The sequence below is a fragment of the Talpa occidentalis genome, unplaced genomic scaffold (genome assembly GCF_014898055.3).
Source record: "Talpa occidentalis isolate TD23 unplaced genomic scaffold, MPIMG_talOcc4v2.1 talOcc4.3, whole genome shotgun sequence".
Lineage (NCBI taxonomy): Eukaryota > Metazoa > Chordata > Mammalia > Eulipotyphla > Talpidae > Talpa > Talpa occidentalis.
The window spans coordinates 150,600,912-150,617,326 of NW_023603184.1; the positions used below are offsets into that span (position 1 = coordinate 150,600,912).

The window sequence follows — 16,415 nt, forward strand, 5'->3', positions numbered from 1 at the left end:
GACGCAGCTGGAAGCCCCCCTTGCCCCTGGAGGCCCGTGCAGAGACACCCACCCAACCCGGAGCGGTTCCCCCGCGCCCCGAGGGCTTGGACGCACGGCCTGGTCCTCTTGCTCACGTCTGTGCACTCGAATGGCAGCTTTGTGGGCCCGGCCTCGGGGTCCGGGAGGAGGCGAGGGGATCCCCTCCCGGGCCGCCTGCGGAGCCCTGGCCTCTCCTGGCCCTCCCGCGGCCCTGTGCTCAGGCCCGCGCCCCTCACCGAGCGTCAGGAGACAAGGCCCAAGAGCAGGCGGCCCCCAGGGCACAGCCATAAGCAACCATGAACTGCGGCGCCATGGAGAGCCTTGACGGGGCCCTGGTGTTCGGGAACATTCTGCGCAGGGCTCACGCGGGGTCCAGAACAGGGACCCCCACTCAAGCAGGGTCCCTGGCCCGGAGGGTGCCCCTGAAGGTGTGGGCCCTGGTCCTGCTGCCCCTGGAGCGGGAGGAGGCGGCTGGGGGAGGCCTGCGCTCAGGCCCGCAGACACGCTCACGCCCGCCCGCCCGCCCGCTGCTCTGGGAGCTGTTGCTCGCCCCAGCGGCCATCTGTAAATAGGCAGGACCCAGTGGGCAGCGACCGCACGAGCTGTTTTTGGCGGGGGTGGACGGGGCTGGACGGAGAAGTCTGGGGAAGAGGCCTGAGCCCAGAATGGCGGCTAGTCGGCCCCAGGCTCAGCCTGTGCCCAGCGGGGTGGGAGCGGGGCTTCCTGGGCCCCGGGGCTCCTCCCCACCCAGGGCAGCCCGAGGTGGCGCCGCCCCGCCCAGGGGGACTCCCCAGCCCCACCCACAGCCGAGGACGGGCCAGCAGGAGGGTCCGCGTGTCCTGGGACAACCCCCGCGGCGCGGAGCCTGGGCACTGGCCGCACCGGACATGGCACTCACCTGGTGCCCAGCAGGCGCCAGCAGTTTGGGTCCCTTCCCGTGACTCCCGCCCGTGTGGTGCCCGCGGGTCTCCCCACCTGGGGGCGTCTGGGGGGCGTGACCCGCGCTCTCAGGGGCTGAAAGGGTCGCTGTCGTCTCTGCTTTGCAAGGAAGAGGGGAACAAGCTCCTGCTTCTTGCCGCGTGCCAGGCCCTCAGCGAGGCCCTGCCCGGGGGCAGCAGCCGGGAAAGGCAGTGAGGGCGTGGCTGCATGGCACCCCAGCCCCGTGTGGCGCCCCCCAACCCCACCAGGGGTCCGGCCCGGTCGCTCTGTCTGGTCACCCTTGTCGCCGCGCGCGTCCCTCCCTCGGGGCTGATGCATGACTGTCCCGGGCCCCCGGGACAGGAGGTGACCGCGCGGGGGCCGTGTCCCTTCAGCTCACATGGAGCCCTGTGCCTCGCGTGGGGCTCGCAGCGTGTGTGGTTTCGGCGCCCCCTGGGGCCCTGCGCTGCCCCCCATGAGCGAGGGAGGCGCGCCCTGTCGAAGGGTGACGGGTGCCCAGGGCCGCCGGTGGGGGGGGCGGAGCTCAAGGCCCGGCCCTTGGGTGGGGTGGGGAGGCTGGGGGACCTTCAGGCTGAGGGCACGGGTGGGGTGATGGGGCAGCAAGAGGCTGCGGATCGCCTGCCCCCGCTGTGCCGCCCCCGCTGCGCTCTGGCGCCTGCTGCCCCCTCCAGATCTGCCGGGCGGGGGGCACCCTGGGATCCCGGCGCAGGCTCAGCCCATGCCCGGCTCACCCTCCGGGCCCAGGGCACGTGCAGGACTCGGCACCCCCACGCGGGACCTTCATCTCCTGGACGCAGGGTGCCCGGGGGTGCTCGCCACTGTGGGGGCGGGAGACACCCCCCCCGGCCGCCCAGGCCCACGACCTGCCGTCTCCCGCAGGAGCTACGGGGAGCTCACGGCCTGCACCCGGCAGCTGGCGGACAAGCTGCACTGCAGCTGGCCCGGCGCCGCCCTGGACCGCTTCTTCCTGGCCGTGCACCGGCGCTACTTCAAGGCCTGCCCCGTGTCCGGCCGCGCCCTGCGGGACCCGCCCGGCAGCGTCCTCTGCCCCTTCATCGCGGTGCCCGTCCTGGTGACGCTGCTGGTGACGGGGCTGGTGGTCTGGAGGAGCAAGCGCGCCGAGGGCGTGGTGTAGCCCCGAAGCTCCCCGGTCCCCGGGTGGCGGGTGGACCCCGACTGAGGCGGACGCGCCCTGGGAGGGGGGCCGGGGTCCGCAGGGTGCACGGTGCAGCTGTCGCCTCTGGGGTGTCCAGCTCTGTCCCCGCGTTGTGAGCCTCTGCGCCCCTCCCCCGCTGGCCAGACCGCGGGGTCTGCTTGTGATTAAAAGGCCGTCCTGGGATTCGGGGCGCGTGCTGTTTCTGGGCGCGCTCGCGGGATGCAAGGGTGAGATGCTAGGGGGAGGGGGCAGTGGGGTGGGAGCCCCCAGGCGGCAGGTGCTCCCCGTGACCCCCCATAGATTCTAGAACCAGGGCTCAGAGGACTTGCGGCCACGAGTGAGGCAGGGCAGGTTGGCCCACGCTGGACTGGCCCCGCCCGAAGCAGCCGCGACAGGCCTGGCCCCCGCACACCTCCATTCTGCCCCCCAGCGTCGCTCTGGCTCTTTCTACTATGCCTCAGCTCACCCCCAACGCCTGCCCCCTCCCCATAACCAGGCTTCCAGAAGGTTCTGGGTCCCCTGCATTGACCCTCCAGGATGTCCCATGAGCTCAGATCTCTGAGGCCCCTGCAGCCCCAGCCTGCTCTGCCCTGACCCAAGCAAGGGACAGCTCTGGAACGCGGGGGGCAATTCCAGGACCTTCCAGACTGATCCGCCTCAGCACACCACAGCCACGGGCGCCCCCCCATGGCCCCGCTGGGCCACCAGACCCCACCTGCCCCCATGAGGGGGGCTCCCCCAGCTCTTCCCAAGGACCCCCTGTCCTTCAAGGGCACTGTCACCAGCAGGCCCTGTGACCAGCCCGAAGAGACCAGGATTCCCAAGGGGCTTCTGGGGCCACTCTGATGGCCGGTGGGTGCGCTGGCCACACAGTGGACTGCACTTTACAGGGGAGGAAGCCAGCAGGTGTGCTGGTCCCTCCAGGGCCACAGCACCCAAGCACCTGGCCTCAGGGACAACAGGGACCCTGGTGTCCACCCCTCAGGGGCCATGGGGACCCCAGTGTCCGCCCCACAGGGCCCATGAGACCCTGGTGTCCACCCCTCAGGCACCACGGGGGCCCGGTGACCACCCCTCGGGGCCCATGAGACCCTGGTATCCACCCCTCAGGGATCATGGGGGCCCCAGTGTCTGCCCCTTGGGGGCAGGAGTGGGGTGGCCTCATGGCCTCCCTAAGTGGGGCTCGCGCCCCCGGTCCTGCTGACCACAGATTACTGAGACTCCGCTTTGGACGAGGAAAGCCCCTTGCCCCGGACGCCAGCCTCCCCTGCGGGCCCGCGAGCCTCGGGGCTCCCCGTTCTGGCCGGGCGGGCCTCGGTGATGGGCAGCATCCGCCAGGACGAGGCAAGGCTCTGCCCCCCCCCCCCCGGGGCTTCCGACCAGCCGACCAGGGGCTTCATGAGGATGAACCGGCCCCAGCGGAGTCCGGCTCTGCGCGTGCGGCCGGACTGAGAGCACCGGACTGAAACCAGCCGCCTCAGGCCCCGCTCACCTCGCCGCCCGCCGGGCCGGAGCGCGGGGCGCCGGGGGGCCCTCCACCTGGGGCCCGCTGCCTTCCTGCCTGTGGCTGCACCCCCAAGGCCATCCCCCTCTCTCGGTGGTGCCCCCTCTTCTTGTGGGGACAGAGTCAGGGACTCGGGGCCCACCCTGACCCAGAGGGACTCATTTTAGCTCAGACGGTTACATCTGCAAAGGTCTAGGTCCAGGTAGGGTCACATCTAAGTTCCGGGTGGACATGGAATTGGGGGGCACCTTTCACCTCATACACTCAGCAAGCTCAAGACCGGGGGATGTCTCAGTGCCCCCTGCGTGGACCATGAGAGGGGACAGCTGTGAGCCGTGGACAAGCTGCCCTAAGCTGTTCCACAGCCGACGTGCATGTAACGGCGAGGCCGGCGTCCGGCTCCTGAGGAGACACCGGTTCCCAGGGACCTGGAGGCCGGGGCGCCCGGGTGCCCTCGGAGCTGGGAGAGCCGCCCGCCCAGAGCTTGGTCATGGAGATCCAGAGAAAATGTCACTTAGAAGTCAAAGAACAGGCCTCCCTGGTGGCGCAGCCTCTGCAGCGCGGGTTCGATCCTGGCCGGCCGGGGAGATTCCCACACGGCGTGACAGACCCCTCCTGCCGCCCGCGGCGCCCCTCAGCTGTGTTTTTGGCCCGTCTGCCTGCTCTGCTCCCCGCTCTGTCTCCGGTGAGTCCTCTCACCCTCCCGCGCCTCTGGCCTGCACCCCAGTGCTCGTATAAAAATAAATCTTAAAAAAAGAAGCCAAAGAATTTCGCCCCAAAGCCAAACAAACAAAAAGCAAGCGAGGGGGAGGACTCGGTCTGGGCTGTCCCCAGAGTCCTGAGAACCAGCCCCCAGGATGTATCCCTCGGGAGACGGGGCTTCCCGGACAGAGACACCCCGCGGGGGGGGCAGCCCGGGCCGGGGCCGGAGCCCGCTGGGCCTGCACGCGGCAGCCCCGCAGGAGGAAGTCCCGGTCCCTGAGATCGTCCCTCTTGCTCATCAAAACCACCGCGGCTGCCTCCCTGGAGGGCGGGTGAGGACACGCCCCGTCTGACGTGTGTCCCCGGGGCCCCCCTAGGGACGCAGCCCGGGACAGGCTGGTGCCCACAGGCCTTCCCAGGCCGCTGTGTGGGCCCTGGGCAGCGTTTAGAGGACTGTCCGGCTCGATGAAACCCGCATGGCGGGAAGAAGCTTCAGGAATAAGCGCAGGGGGCGTTTTCTCGCGGGACGAGCTCACTGGGAAAGGCGGCGTCAAAGCAGGAGGGAGCGTGAGCTGGGGTGGGGGGAGGGGGGAGGGCGTGTAGGGAGAATGTGCGTGTGGAGTGGGAGTGTGTGCGGGTGAGTGAGTGTGGGGTGTGATATAGGGTGGGGGTGTGCGTGGGAGGGTGTGCGTGTGTGTAAACGTTCCCTGGCATTCAGAGGGGGCGCTCGGACATGGCCCCCTGCAGCTTGGTGGGGCGCGTGTCCCACGGCAGGGAGGGCCCCGCCTGGGCTGTGTCCTGGGCTCTGACGCTGGAGACCCGCCGGCGGGGGCGCCGAGGCCCGAAGAGCCGGTACTGGAGGGGGAGCCTCTGCCTGGGGGCGGGTGGGGGGCTGCGGCGGGTGGGCTTTGGGAGGACGAGGACGGAGGTTTGAGGAGAAGTTCTCCCCGCATGGACGTAGCTGCCCTCCGGGTCTCCCGGAGCAGACCAGGGCACACCCACAGGGCACCGCGAGGTGCCGGCCTGAGTCGGACTTGGCTCTTCCTCGCAGGCCGCGCGAGGTGGCCCTGGGCACCCGTCCCTGGCGCGGCTCCATGGGTGAGGGCAGCCCGAGGAGGGCCCAGGCTACCCCCGCCGGCCCTGGGCCACACAGGGACCCCGCTCGGACCCCCAGCACCCCTCTTACTGTTAGGGGAAAGGAATGTCCTGAGCTAATTCCACACAGGCTTTGTGGACGCCACCCCCGCTCCATCAAGACTCTAGAACTACAAATCCCAGGATCCCCAGAGGGAGGCTGCGCGGACCTAAGGGCGGAGGGAAGCAGCCATTTTCTCGGCGTGTGGCTATAACCGGCCGTGTGAGTGGGTCTCCCTCTCGGCTCATGCTCTTGGCCAGGCAGGTTTGGTCCCAGCGGGTCGCTTGGGATTCCAGGTAGGACGCATGTAAGAATTCATCGCCCTCTTTTCTCCCTGAGTTGTTCGTTCCCTCCCTTCCCTTCCTTTGTAAATAAACCTTTGTTAACCTTTTGCGTGTGCCTGCAGCGTCAGTCCCCGGGGGTGAGGACCACAGGCAACCCGTGTCAGAGCTGGGTTGCCCTGTAACAGCTTTGCCCTGTAACATTACGAGAAGCCCCTCCCTGCATGGCAAGAAGCCAGCTGTGGGCAGAGGCCTGTGCTTGGGGCCCTGGGTTGCGGCCTACCCGTGCCCACCACAGGAGCGTCTGCGGGCACGGGTGGGTGGGCAGACACGGTGAGGATGGGCCGAGTGCGGCCGCAGTGAGCTGGACACGGTGAGCCGGGCGGGAATTCCAGAGACTGGAGGACCGCAGGGCTCTCTAGAGGTGAGCTGCAGGGCTCCACCCACTGAAGGCCAGCCATATAGTTGCAGGCTGGGGACACAGACCAGGCAGCAGCCCCAGGCCCCTCTTTGCGGGTTAAACAGGTAAAAAGGCAGGCTAGTCTCCACTCAGGTCCGCTTTATGCAAATGAGGCTTTCAGTCAGCATATTTCCCGTTAATCATGTGGTGATGGTTGAACTTCACTCCTGGCCAGGCTGACCTGTGTGGAGTCATCTCTGCTGAGCCACAGACATGTCTGTGCGGGCCCGGCGGCCCCAGCAGGCCCCAGCAGGCCCCAGCAGGCCTGGGCACTGCACCGCCTGGGACCCCACAGTCCACAGCCTCCCAGCGCTGTCTGTGCCAAAGTTGGGGTGGCGCCATGTTTGCGTTTCTGTCTGGTGCGTGTCACCCCAGAAGCAGGCGTGAGCCAGGGAAGCCAGTGCCCATCTCAGGAAGCCCAGGCAGGCCTCACCCACAGGAGGCCGCCTTCTCAGTTCTGGGAGCTGCAGTCCGAGCTCAGGGTCTACAGACTCAGGTGTCCCGAGTCCCCCCCCTTGGCTGGCCCTCTGCGCCGAGTCCTCTGTGTGTCCCCCAGCGCATGTCCGTCTCTCCATATAAGGCCCCCACGGGCGGAGAGGGCCTCCCGTCGCCCCAGCCAACCTCAAACACCTTCTCAAGACCCTGCTTCCATGTGCAGCCACGTGCTGAGAACGGGCTCTCGCTCCATGCCCCATGTGAGTGGGGAAGACGCAACCCCCACCCCAAGGGCAGGCCCCTGCGGGACACTCGCCCCCTGCTGGGAAATGTGGGGACAGCCCAGCAGCCCCTCAGAAGCAGTGCAGATCCCGACAGGGCCTGCCCCAGGATGCAGGTGCGGCTGGGCCGGGTGGGAGGCGCGGGGGTGGGGACTTGTGGGTTCAGCGGCCCCCAGGGCTCCCAGGGCCCATGTACCTGCCTCGCCGGGGCTTCCCTCCTGCCTGTCTCACCCCTGCCGCCAGCGTTCCCCACGAGATGACCTTCTTGTTTTGCTTTTACAGGTTTTTTGTTGTTGTTGTTGTTGTTCTCTCTCTTTTTGGCTCAGAAATGTGACAAAGAAATAAAGAGCTGAGGAAAAAGGAAGGAAAAGAGAAACACATTTTCCCAAGTTAACTGGGTCAACCATTGGGAGCACCTAAGAATGTTCCAGAATGTTGAAGAGGCCTGCAGAGTCGGCTTGTGAGCGCAGTGGGAGGGGAGAGAGGGCAGCCTGGGCTTCTTGCCTCCCAGGTGGGCGAGGGGCCGACCCGCAGGACCGGGCAGCAAGCACCCCATGCCCAGTGCGGGGGCCTGCAGGAGGGACGCTCACCCGCCTTCTGCTCTCCTGGCCCATCAGAGGTCATGGCCGCGGCGCAGAGCAGGAGCCTGGGCCGCAGGGAGGCGCGCACGAGCCCGTGTCCCCACAGGGTGCTGCAGCCGGACTCTGAGCGCCAGCGCCCGGTGTCCCCTGTGACTGGGCCTCTGCCCGGCACAGGAACATGGGGACAGTCAGGAAGGGGCCGGGAGGTGAGGGCAGGGCCAGGCTGCCCCTCCAGCTGAGCGTGCATCCAGGGGCTCCCGGCTGGGTCTGCAGTGCTGGGGCCTGCGTCCAGGTGGGCTGCTCTCTGCTCTCGGGAAGCCGCTGCGCCCGGTGCCCCAACACAGAGGCCTCGCCACCCATCCCTTTGGGAAACCACAGCAGGAGCCCAAGTCGGACCCACGGCCAGGCACCTGCACCCACTCGGAGGTCAGGGTCGAGGGCGGCTCCGCCTGGCCTGGCACAAGAGGCTCTTCCCTCCTGCACTCACCACTGATTGGAGGGACCTGGTGTTTGTCTCGCCCCGGCCTCCGCCTACCCCACCACCCCAAGGAGGGGCTCGGCCCCTTACCCAGAACCTGCTGTGCTTAATTTTTGGAACAAGAGATCACATGCAGGAAGGAGGGATTGTGAGACTCCCCAAAAGTAAGGCTTCGTCCCCTGCTCAGGGCTGGGGTGTGGGTCCCCCAATGCTGGCCCCAAGGTCCCTCACTGCCCCGGTTGTGGGCTCAGCCTCCACACCCTGACAGCCTGTCCCCCTCCTGACCCAAGGCCAGAGGGGGGGCACCCTCCCTTGCACGCCCTTCTTTCTTCCAACCCCCTAATTTCCGATCTGAAAGACGCCCCAAGCTGGCACCCATCCAGCAGTGGTTCCCCGCCGGGTTGGGGGGAGGGCTGTCTCACTTCGCAGTTTCCTTGCTTGTGGTTTTAAAAAGGTGAGCCTTCCTGGCTTTGCAGGCCCCTAGCTTTGCAGGCTGGGGGCTCCCCAGGCTGCGCGGGAGCTTGGCTCGAGGGAGCGCAGCGGAGAGAAAAGTGGGGTGCTGGCCGGTGGGGTGGGGTGGAGCTGCCCAGGGGCGGCCCTGGGTGAACCCCGGTGGTGCTCGGCCCTGCTGGGGGCGCACGCAAGAGACCCCAGGGCGAGCCTTCCCGTCCCCACCACCCCCCCAGCCCCGGTTCTTCCCCGCGTGGGCGATGCCCTCGTGAAGGCGGAGCCGCCGGGAGGCAGCTGAGAGTCCCGCGCCCCGCGTCACAGTGACTTCTGCTCTGGACGCCCCTGCGCGCGGCAGGAAGGACAGGCGAGCGGGCAGGAAGCCTCCGACCTTGCCGTTCAGACCCTCTCTTTTTTTTTTTTAATATTTCCCCAGACAATTGCAACCCCCTGATTTTGACCCCAATCCCTCCTTTCCCCGCCACCCCCCAAAGTGTGTCTCTGGTTCATAGTTGTTTGTTGATTTTGATTTTTTTCTTTCTTATAGTTATTCTTTTTCCTGGTCCCTTATTTAAGTTCTCTACATTCCTGCTATGAGTGAGACCATCCGGGATTTTTCTTTTTCTTTCTGGCTTATTTCGCTGAGCAGGATCCCTTCCAGCGCCATCCATGTTGCTGCAAATGGCATGAGTTTATCTTTTTTGAATGCTGAGTAATATTCCATGGTGGATATGGACCACATCTTCTTGATCCATCATCTATTTTTGGGCATTTGGGCTGTTTCCAAAGCTTAGCTATTGTAAACAGTGCTGCTACAAACATAGGGGTGCAGGTGCTCTTTGGAATGGATGTTTCTGTGTCCTTTGGGTAAATACCTAGGAGTGGAATTGCTGGATCCTATGGAAGCTCTATGTTTAGTAGGTCCAGAAATCTCCACACAGCTCTCCATAGTGGCTGGACCAGTGTGCACTCCCACCAGCAAGAGACGATACCCAAAACAAAGAGAAATCCCACCGACTGGGAGAACATTTTTGCACCCAACACTCATGATAAAGGACGGATCACAAAAATCTGCAAAGAGCTGATGAGACTCAACAACAACGAAGAAAATAATTCTGTGAAAAAATGGGCAGAAGAGCTAAAAAGAAACTTCTCTGAAGAGGAAATGCAAATGGCCAACAGGCATAGGAAAAAATGTTCAACTTCACTTGTCATCAAGGAAATGCAAATCAAAACTACCATGAGATACCATCTCACACCAGGGAGAATGGCACATATTAAAAAAACTGGCAACAGCAAATGTTGGCGAGGGTGTGGATAGAAAGGAACAGACCCTCTCTTAGCAGCCGTCCTGGCACAGAGCCTGGCGCAGCTCGCGTGCAGCCCTGCAGGGCCGGGGCCGCCCAAAAACCCGACTCACCCTCTCACAGAGGCCGGTTCAACGCCTGCACGATCTTTACAAGTTCGGGAAGGCCGGGGTTTGTCTGATTTCTTTACTGCGACTTATATTAATGCTCGGATGTGCCAATTCTTGTTTTCTTCCTTAAAACACAAGTTTAGAAGCAGAATTTCGCGGCAGGAGGTCCTGAAGGTGTCTAGAGATAGTTGCCCAGGCTGCACGGCCCCAGCCCGGTCCAGAACCCCGGCCCCAGCTGCCCTGGGCCCACACGCCCAGCCCCAGGCCAGCCCCCTCGCCCGACCTGGCCAGGCCGGCTGCCCATCGACAGAGACACCCCCCTCCACCCGCCCCACCGCCTGCCCGCGCCCTCCGTGTATCCACAGCCCCAGGAACTACTTCTACGCACTGAGGACTCTTGAGCAGCTCTGCGTGTCTGCGCAGCTGAGTCTGGGTTTTCTTTGGAGTCTCCTCTCCTCAGGCTTTCGTGAGCTGGGGGGTTTATGTGGCCTTTGTAAAATGAATTGGAAAATTTCCACCTCGCTCCAAGCCGTGGGACGCTTTGAAGCGCAGGACAAATACAGAGGAGGAAGGTAGAGACCTGTGAAGGGCGCGTGGCAGGCGGGCGGCCGGCGGCGGGCGGGCAGGGGTGCAAGGTCAACCCAGTGAGCCGCCACCTTCTATGCCGATGACGCTGGCAAGCTCTTCAGCGTGATAAAACCCCCAGGGATGATACTGACGCAGGCGCAAGCAATGACACCCTTTGGGAAAGCCGCACGATCAGCATCTATTAACCGTGCCACCGCCCACACGGTCAGAAATCCCGCTGTGCAGCCCGAGCGCCAGGCCTGCGGGCAGGTGCCTGCACACCCGGCGCCGACGTCCACAGCAGCTTCGCTCACGCCACCTGCGAGGGGGCATCCCCGGGCGCGTGGGGCGAGTGTCACCCATCCATGGGGCAGAGCGCCGTTTACCCATGACAAGGAATGACGTGTTGATCCTTTCTGCAACGTGGAGGGGTCTTGAAAACACGCTGCGTGCAAGGAGCCGGCCACGAAAGCACATAACCTGCGGCTCACTGGCGTGAAGGGCTCAGAACAGGCCCATCCGCAGAGAAAGGAAGGGGGTGGCTGGCTGCCGTCCCCACGGGGACAGGGCTGGGAGTGACGCACACGGGCCCGGGTTCCCTTTTGGGGTGAGAATGAAACCCTGAAAACAGGGTTGGCCCTGGGGATGGCTGCCCTTGGCTGCACATTGGCCCAAAGCAGTGGCATTGGCTGCTTGAAGCAGCGAGGGGTGCGGGGAGTGAGTGAGCTCTCCACTTTTTTTAACACCAAGAAAAAAAAAAAAGACAAGACAAGCAAGGGTCAAAATAAAAGTAACTTGGCAATGGGAAAACCCGGCACACCTGCTCGGGGGAGCACCGCAGGGAGCGCAGGGGCGAGCTGTTCGGCCGCCAGCTGAGGGACTCCTGCCTGCTCTGACGTGCTTGTGTTTTGACGCTGGGAATGCGGTTGCCGTGAACGAACAGAGGGAACATGTTGAGCCTCCCCAGGCCCAAATAGACCCTCCAGCCACAGAGAGAGGAAGGCGCTTCCAGAGAGCGGGAGCCCCGCGTTCTTCCTCCTAGGCTGGGTTAGGGCTGGTGCTCCTCCTCCGGGTCCTCCCTCAAGAAGAATAACCCCCTCTAATCGTCAAAAAAGTGGAAACATCCAAAGGGAGGAGCAGTCCACCAAGCCGATGGCCTGTCTCCCCAAGCTGCCCGGGTCCTCCAGGACAAGGGAAGGCTGAGAAACGGTGTCCGCCAAGCGTCCAGAAGCGCCTTGGAGCGACGGGGCCGCGGTGTCCTCTCACGTCCCGCGCGGGGGCCGTGGGCAGAGGAAGGACAACGGGGCGACGCGCGCTGCAGTCACTGGCCCCGGGGCCCCACGGTCGCGCTCAGCCCCCGCCGGTGTCCAGTGCCCGCGGGGCGGGCCGCGCGGCTGTTGTTCTCCGCGCTCCCTCGGGCCGCCTGCGAATCCGTCTCGGCCGGCAGGAGCACGCTTCTTCTTACGGGACGAAGGCCGCGCCTGGCGTCTCCCACCGTCCGCGGGGCCGGCGTCCTGCGCACTGGCAAGCGGACCCCCCCCTGCAACCCTGTGCAGGGGTGGCTGCGGGGGCGGCTCCACGGAGGGTGATTTCAGGGGCACGGGGCTGCGAGGGGCTCTGAGGAAGGCTCATGGCACGGTCTTGCCAGGCGGCCCCTCCTCCCCGGGAAAGGGCCGGCCACCAGGCAGAGCCCGGCTGCGTGGAGGGTAAGGAGAAGCGTCAGGCTTCCTGCCCTCCCGCCGTCAGGACGGATGATGGAGCCCTGCGGTCCTGACGCATGCCTGAGGGCAGCCCCTGCAGTGGGGTGAGGGGGCCCCTGCAGAAGCGCGTTCCTGCAGAGGTAGGTGGGGTTCACCTGGGCTGAGACGGGGCTTTTAAGGGCGGCGTCACAGGGTCGCCAGCAGAAGCAGAAGAAGCCGAAAGAGAAGCCGAGAAAGAAGTAGCAGAAGCCGAGAGAGCAGCAGAGAAGACCGGAGAGCCCAGATGGAGTGAAGACTTGCTGGGGGCTGGGAGGCCTGCCCGCCTCCCGGCCCCCCGGCCCCCCAGCACCCCTGCCTGCCGTGTACCCGGTAATCCCAATAAAAGCCTGCAAAAAAACCACTGAGGGCTCTGACTCCCCCCTCACCCGGGCTGCATGGGATCAGAAAACCCGCCCCGTGTCCATTCCTGCCCTTACACTGCAGAACCCCATCCGCAGCCCATGGACTTTTGTTCTCGGGGTGCACGGGGGGGGGGGGGGCCAGCTCCAGGGACGACGATGGCTCCTGGCCCCTGGAGCCCCACCCGGAGCCTGGGGCAGCCCGGCAGCCGGGATGGCTCGAGTCACACTGGGCGCTCCGGAGGAGGGAGGAGGAGGGACACCAGGGCCCCCCAAACCCACAACTGAAGGGTGGCTCCAGGCTCTGACTGTACAGCCGCGGCCTGAAGAACAAAGACACCGCCGTGCGCGCTGCAAGGTTCTTCTCCGCAGGGGCCAGGCGGGGGCGCCATGGCCACAGGTGCGCCTGCTCCTGCACCTGCCGGGCCCAGCAGGGAAGGGGCGGGGGGAGGGGTCAGGCAGGGGAGAGTAATCCACAGGTGGAAGCAGCAGGCAGATCTCTGGGGGGCAGCCTGTCTCCCGTGCTTGGGGACACCCACTAGCCTTTGGTCACAAGCCCTCAAAGCTGCTCCCACAATTCTTGGGGCGACCCGGGACATGACCCCGGCCGGCAGGGGCCTGACAGGCTGGTGTGCGGTGGGCTGGGCGCCGGCTGAGGCTCCTTGCTCTGCTTTCTCAGGTGAAGGTAGATGGCCTTGGACGTGCAGGAACTGAGTAACCTTGACCGTGAGCGGTGGCCATTTGCGTGTCTGGTGGGCAGGGCAGGGCCACATACGTGCGCTGACCACGAGCACCCACGCAGCAGGAGAGAGGCCCGGGTGCGTGAGCCCCACGACACTCCAGCAAGGCCCACTAGGGACTTCTAGGTCAGACCAAAAACATGATTTTTAAATTTAACTAACTGGGTCAAAAAGTCAAAATGATCACAACCGTCCTCTTCACACCAGGTTATTGTCCTAGAATGTTCCAAGCACTTACCCTCATTCACGAGCCAGGCTGCAGCCACCTCCTCCTCCAACCTCCGGGGCTCAGCTGCTGAGGCTGAGGGTGCCCTAGAGGGACTCTGTACCACGCTTTCCATCAGCACCCCCAAGACACCCCAAACAAACACGTAATTGTACGCAAACTAGCGTGATGACCACCTGGAGACAAACCCCTCTCCCCGTCCAGGTGCACCGTGTCCTGGGATGCGCGGGCCGGTTAGCAAACGAGCATCCTGCATTTACAACACGGATTCCCACCTGGTCAGAGTCCCACCTGGTCGGAAGTCGGGTCAGCCTCCCTGGGCCCCCTGACTCCAGGCGGGCGGCAGGGGCCAGCAGCTCGCCAGAGGCCAGCCAGGAAGGAACTGCGCCTCGCTCAGGTTGTTGTGAGGAGTCTCCTGGGGGGGTTGGGGGTCGGGGGAGGCCGAGGCCGCGTTGCAGGCTGTTGGGGGAGCCCCTCAGGCCCCTCACCCAGCAAACTCCCACAGGAGCTGTCTGCGTGCGCCGTGGAGCCAGAGCGCGCACACTCGCCTCACACGGACGCCCCAATGCCAGGCCGCCTGCCGTGGTCTCTGCTAGGAAAAGCCGCGGGTCTCACCACACCCAAAGGAGGGGGTCGTTACACAAGGCCCCGCGGGGAAGCTGTCGTACTCTCTGTGAAGAGATTTTGGAACTGCCTGTGGCAAGTCGCCGGGAAGGGTTACCCCACTGCCAGGATCCGAAGGGCACCAGGGTCGTGCCTGCAGGCCCTCAGGTCTGATGCCTGGTCCAGGTGCCCGAAACCACGACCAGGCAGGGCAGCGGGCAGCCAGGGCAGTAGGCGCGAGGCCAGCTGTCCCGGGCGCCTGGGTCACAGCTGCAGCCTATCGTCTCCTGAGGGCCGCTGCCTAGCCCGGCTCCAGCCCCCCAAGGGCCATGTGTCTGCGCAGCTGCCTTCACAGCACACGCCCCTCCCCACCTCCCCAGCCAGGCCACCCTTTTCTTGCCCTCGACACACCCAGAGCGCTTGAGATGTTTTCTCTGGAACTCGCGGCTGTCCCTGCTCCAGGCAGTGCAAAGTCACGGTGCAGGGTAAGGAAAAATGTCAGGCTTTCCTGCCCTCCCGCCATCAGGACAGATGATGGATCCCTGCGGTCCTGAACGCAGGCCTGATGGCGGCACCTGGAGTGGGGTGTGGGTAGAGGTAGGTGGGATTCACCTGGGTTGAGACTGGGCTTTTAAGGGCGGCGTCACGGGGACGCCAGCAGAAGCCGAGAAGCAGCAGAAGCTGAAAGAGAAGCAGAGAGGGCCGGGGAGCCCAGATAGAGTGAAGACTTGCTGGGAGGCCTGCCCGCCTCCCGGCCCCCCAGCACTCTTGCCTGCCGTGTACCGGGTAAACCCCAATAAAAGACCTGCAAAACCACTGAGGACTCTGACTCCTCCTTTACCTGGTCTGCTGGATCAGAAAACCTGCCCTGTGTCCAGTCCTGCCCTTACACACGGCTTCTGGGACAGTCGGTTGCTAGGAACAGCCTCGGCATTAGCTGGAGTTGCAAAGGGGAGTCCTGATGCCTCCGGGGCACGGCTGGCACAGACGTCACCCGCGAGCTGCCTCCCCAGCGCTCTCCACGGCTACTGCACGCTGTGTCCACCCCGCTGTGCGGTGCACCCCACATGTCGCTGGCCCAGCCCAAGTGTTTGCCCCCAGAGAACACGCCGGCCGCGGGGCTGCGCACAAACTTCACCTGTGACCTGTTTATCCTCAGCAGCGCGGGTCCGCCGAGCGCGAGCACCCTGCACCCCGCACCCCGCGTCCCCAGGGGCCTCCCAAGCGGGTGCGGGTGATCCCCAAACCTGCAGATGCGGCCTGAGAACAGCGGCAGGCAGCACTGGGCGGTGGCTGTGTGGGCGGTGCCCGTCCCGCCCCTCCCCCAGCATCTCTCCTGCGGGAGCCGCCAGGCCCGGGAGCCACCAGGCCGCGCTGTCATCCGGGGTGCACCCAGGCGGAGGCCTGCGGCCTCCACGCGCTGACGGTGCCGAATTAGCAGCGCGTGGAGCCGTAACCTCTTCCTCCTTTTCCTTCTGTCAGGGGGAGAGGATGTCCTGAGCTGATCCCACGCAGGCTTCGTGGACGCCACCCCCACCCCAGACCAAAGCCATCAGGACACTGGGAAAGACACATCCCATCACCACCCAAGGGAGGGTGGCCGGGACCTGAGGGTGGAGTTGGGCAGCCAGGCTGGGTATAAAAACCAGACACGTGGGCGTTGGGGTCGCTCGCTCCGTCGCTCGCCTCCTGGCTTCACGGCTCCTGGCTGGCGGCCAGCTCTCAGAGCGCCATTTTGGGATTCCTGATCGGCGGATCGGGTAGGACGCATTTAAAACTTTGTCTCCCGCTTTCCTCCCTGAGCTGTCCATTTCCTCATTTCCCCTGCCCTCGTGAATAAACCTTTTATGAACCTTTCGCGTGCGCCTGCAGTGGAGCATTGATAAGTCCTTTCAAGCGCGCGGGTGAGGACCCACAGTCAGGCACCCCGTTTTGTATCGGGGCTGCCCTATAACAGTTCCACACCTGTGGCGCCAAATGAAAGCCAGCAGAGCCGGCCCTCATTCCTCAGGCTCAGCGGAGCCCTGTCTGCCCCTGCTCCTGTGGGGGCACCACTGGGCCAGAGCAGAAGCGGGTACAGACAGCACCCCCGCCCCACGGTGCACCCCGCCCTACGTCATGCCCCCAGCTGCTCGGGCACTGCCCTCCCTGGCCTCCAGGCTCCCACCCTTGCTTCCTCCATCTAGTTCCTCTCCATGTTGAGTTAGCCTGGCAGATGCCCTCAGAGAGCCCAAAAGCACCAAGAACAAGACCCTCCACACTCGAGGAGGCACCAGCAGAGGCCGAGGGGGCTGCCGGGAGGCCTGGCCCTGGAGCCAGCATTCAGTTTCCAGAGGGTCAGGGG

General features: G+C 64.9%; 1 long non-coding RNA gene across 1 annotated transcript; it reads right to left on the bottom strand.

Annotated features, from left to right (window-relative positions):
• Nucleotides 1–14,382: 14,382 nt before the first annotated feature.
• On the bottom strand, nt 14,383–15,380 carry LOC129146570 (uncharacterized). The gene is made up of 3 exons (XR_008553436.1): nt 15,319–15,380; nt 14,913–15,008; nt 14,383–14,752 (listed from the first exon to the last, which is right to left on the bottom strand). It is a non-coding gene; the product is annotated as an uncharacterized LOC129146570 (long non-coding RNA).
• Nucleotides 15,381–16,415: the final 1,035 nt, after the last annotated feature.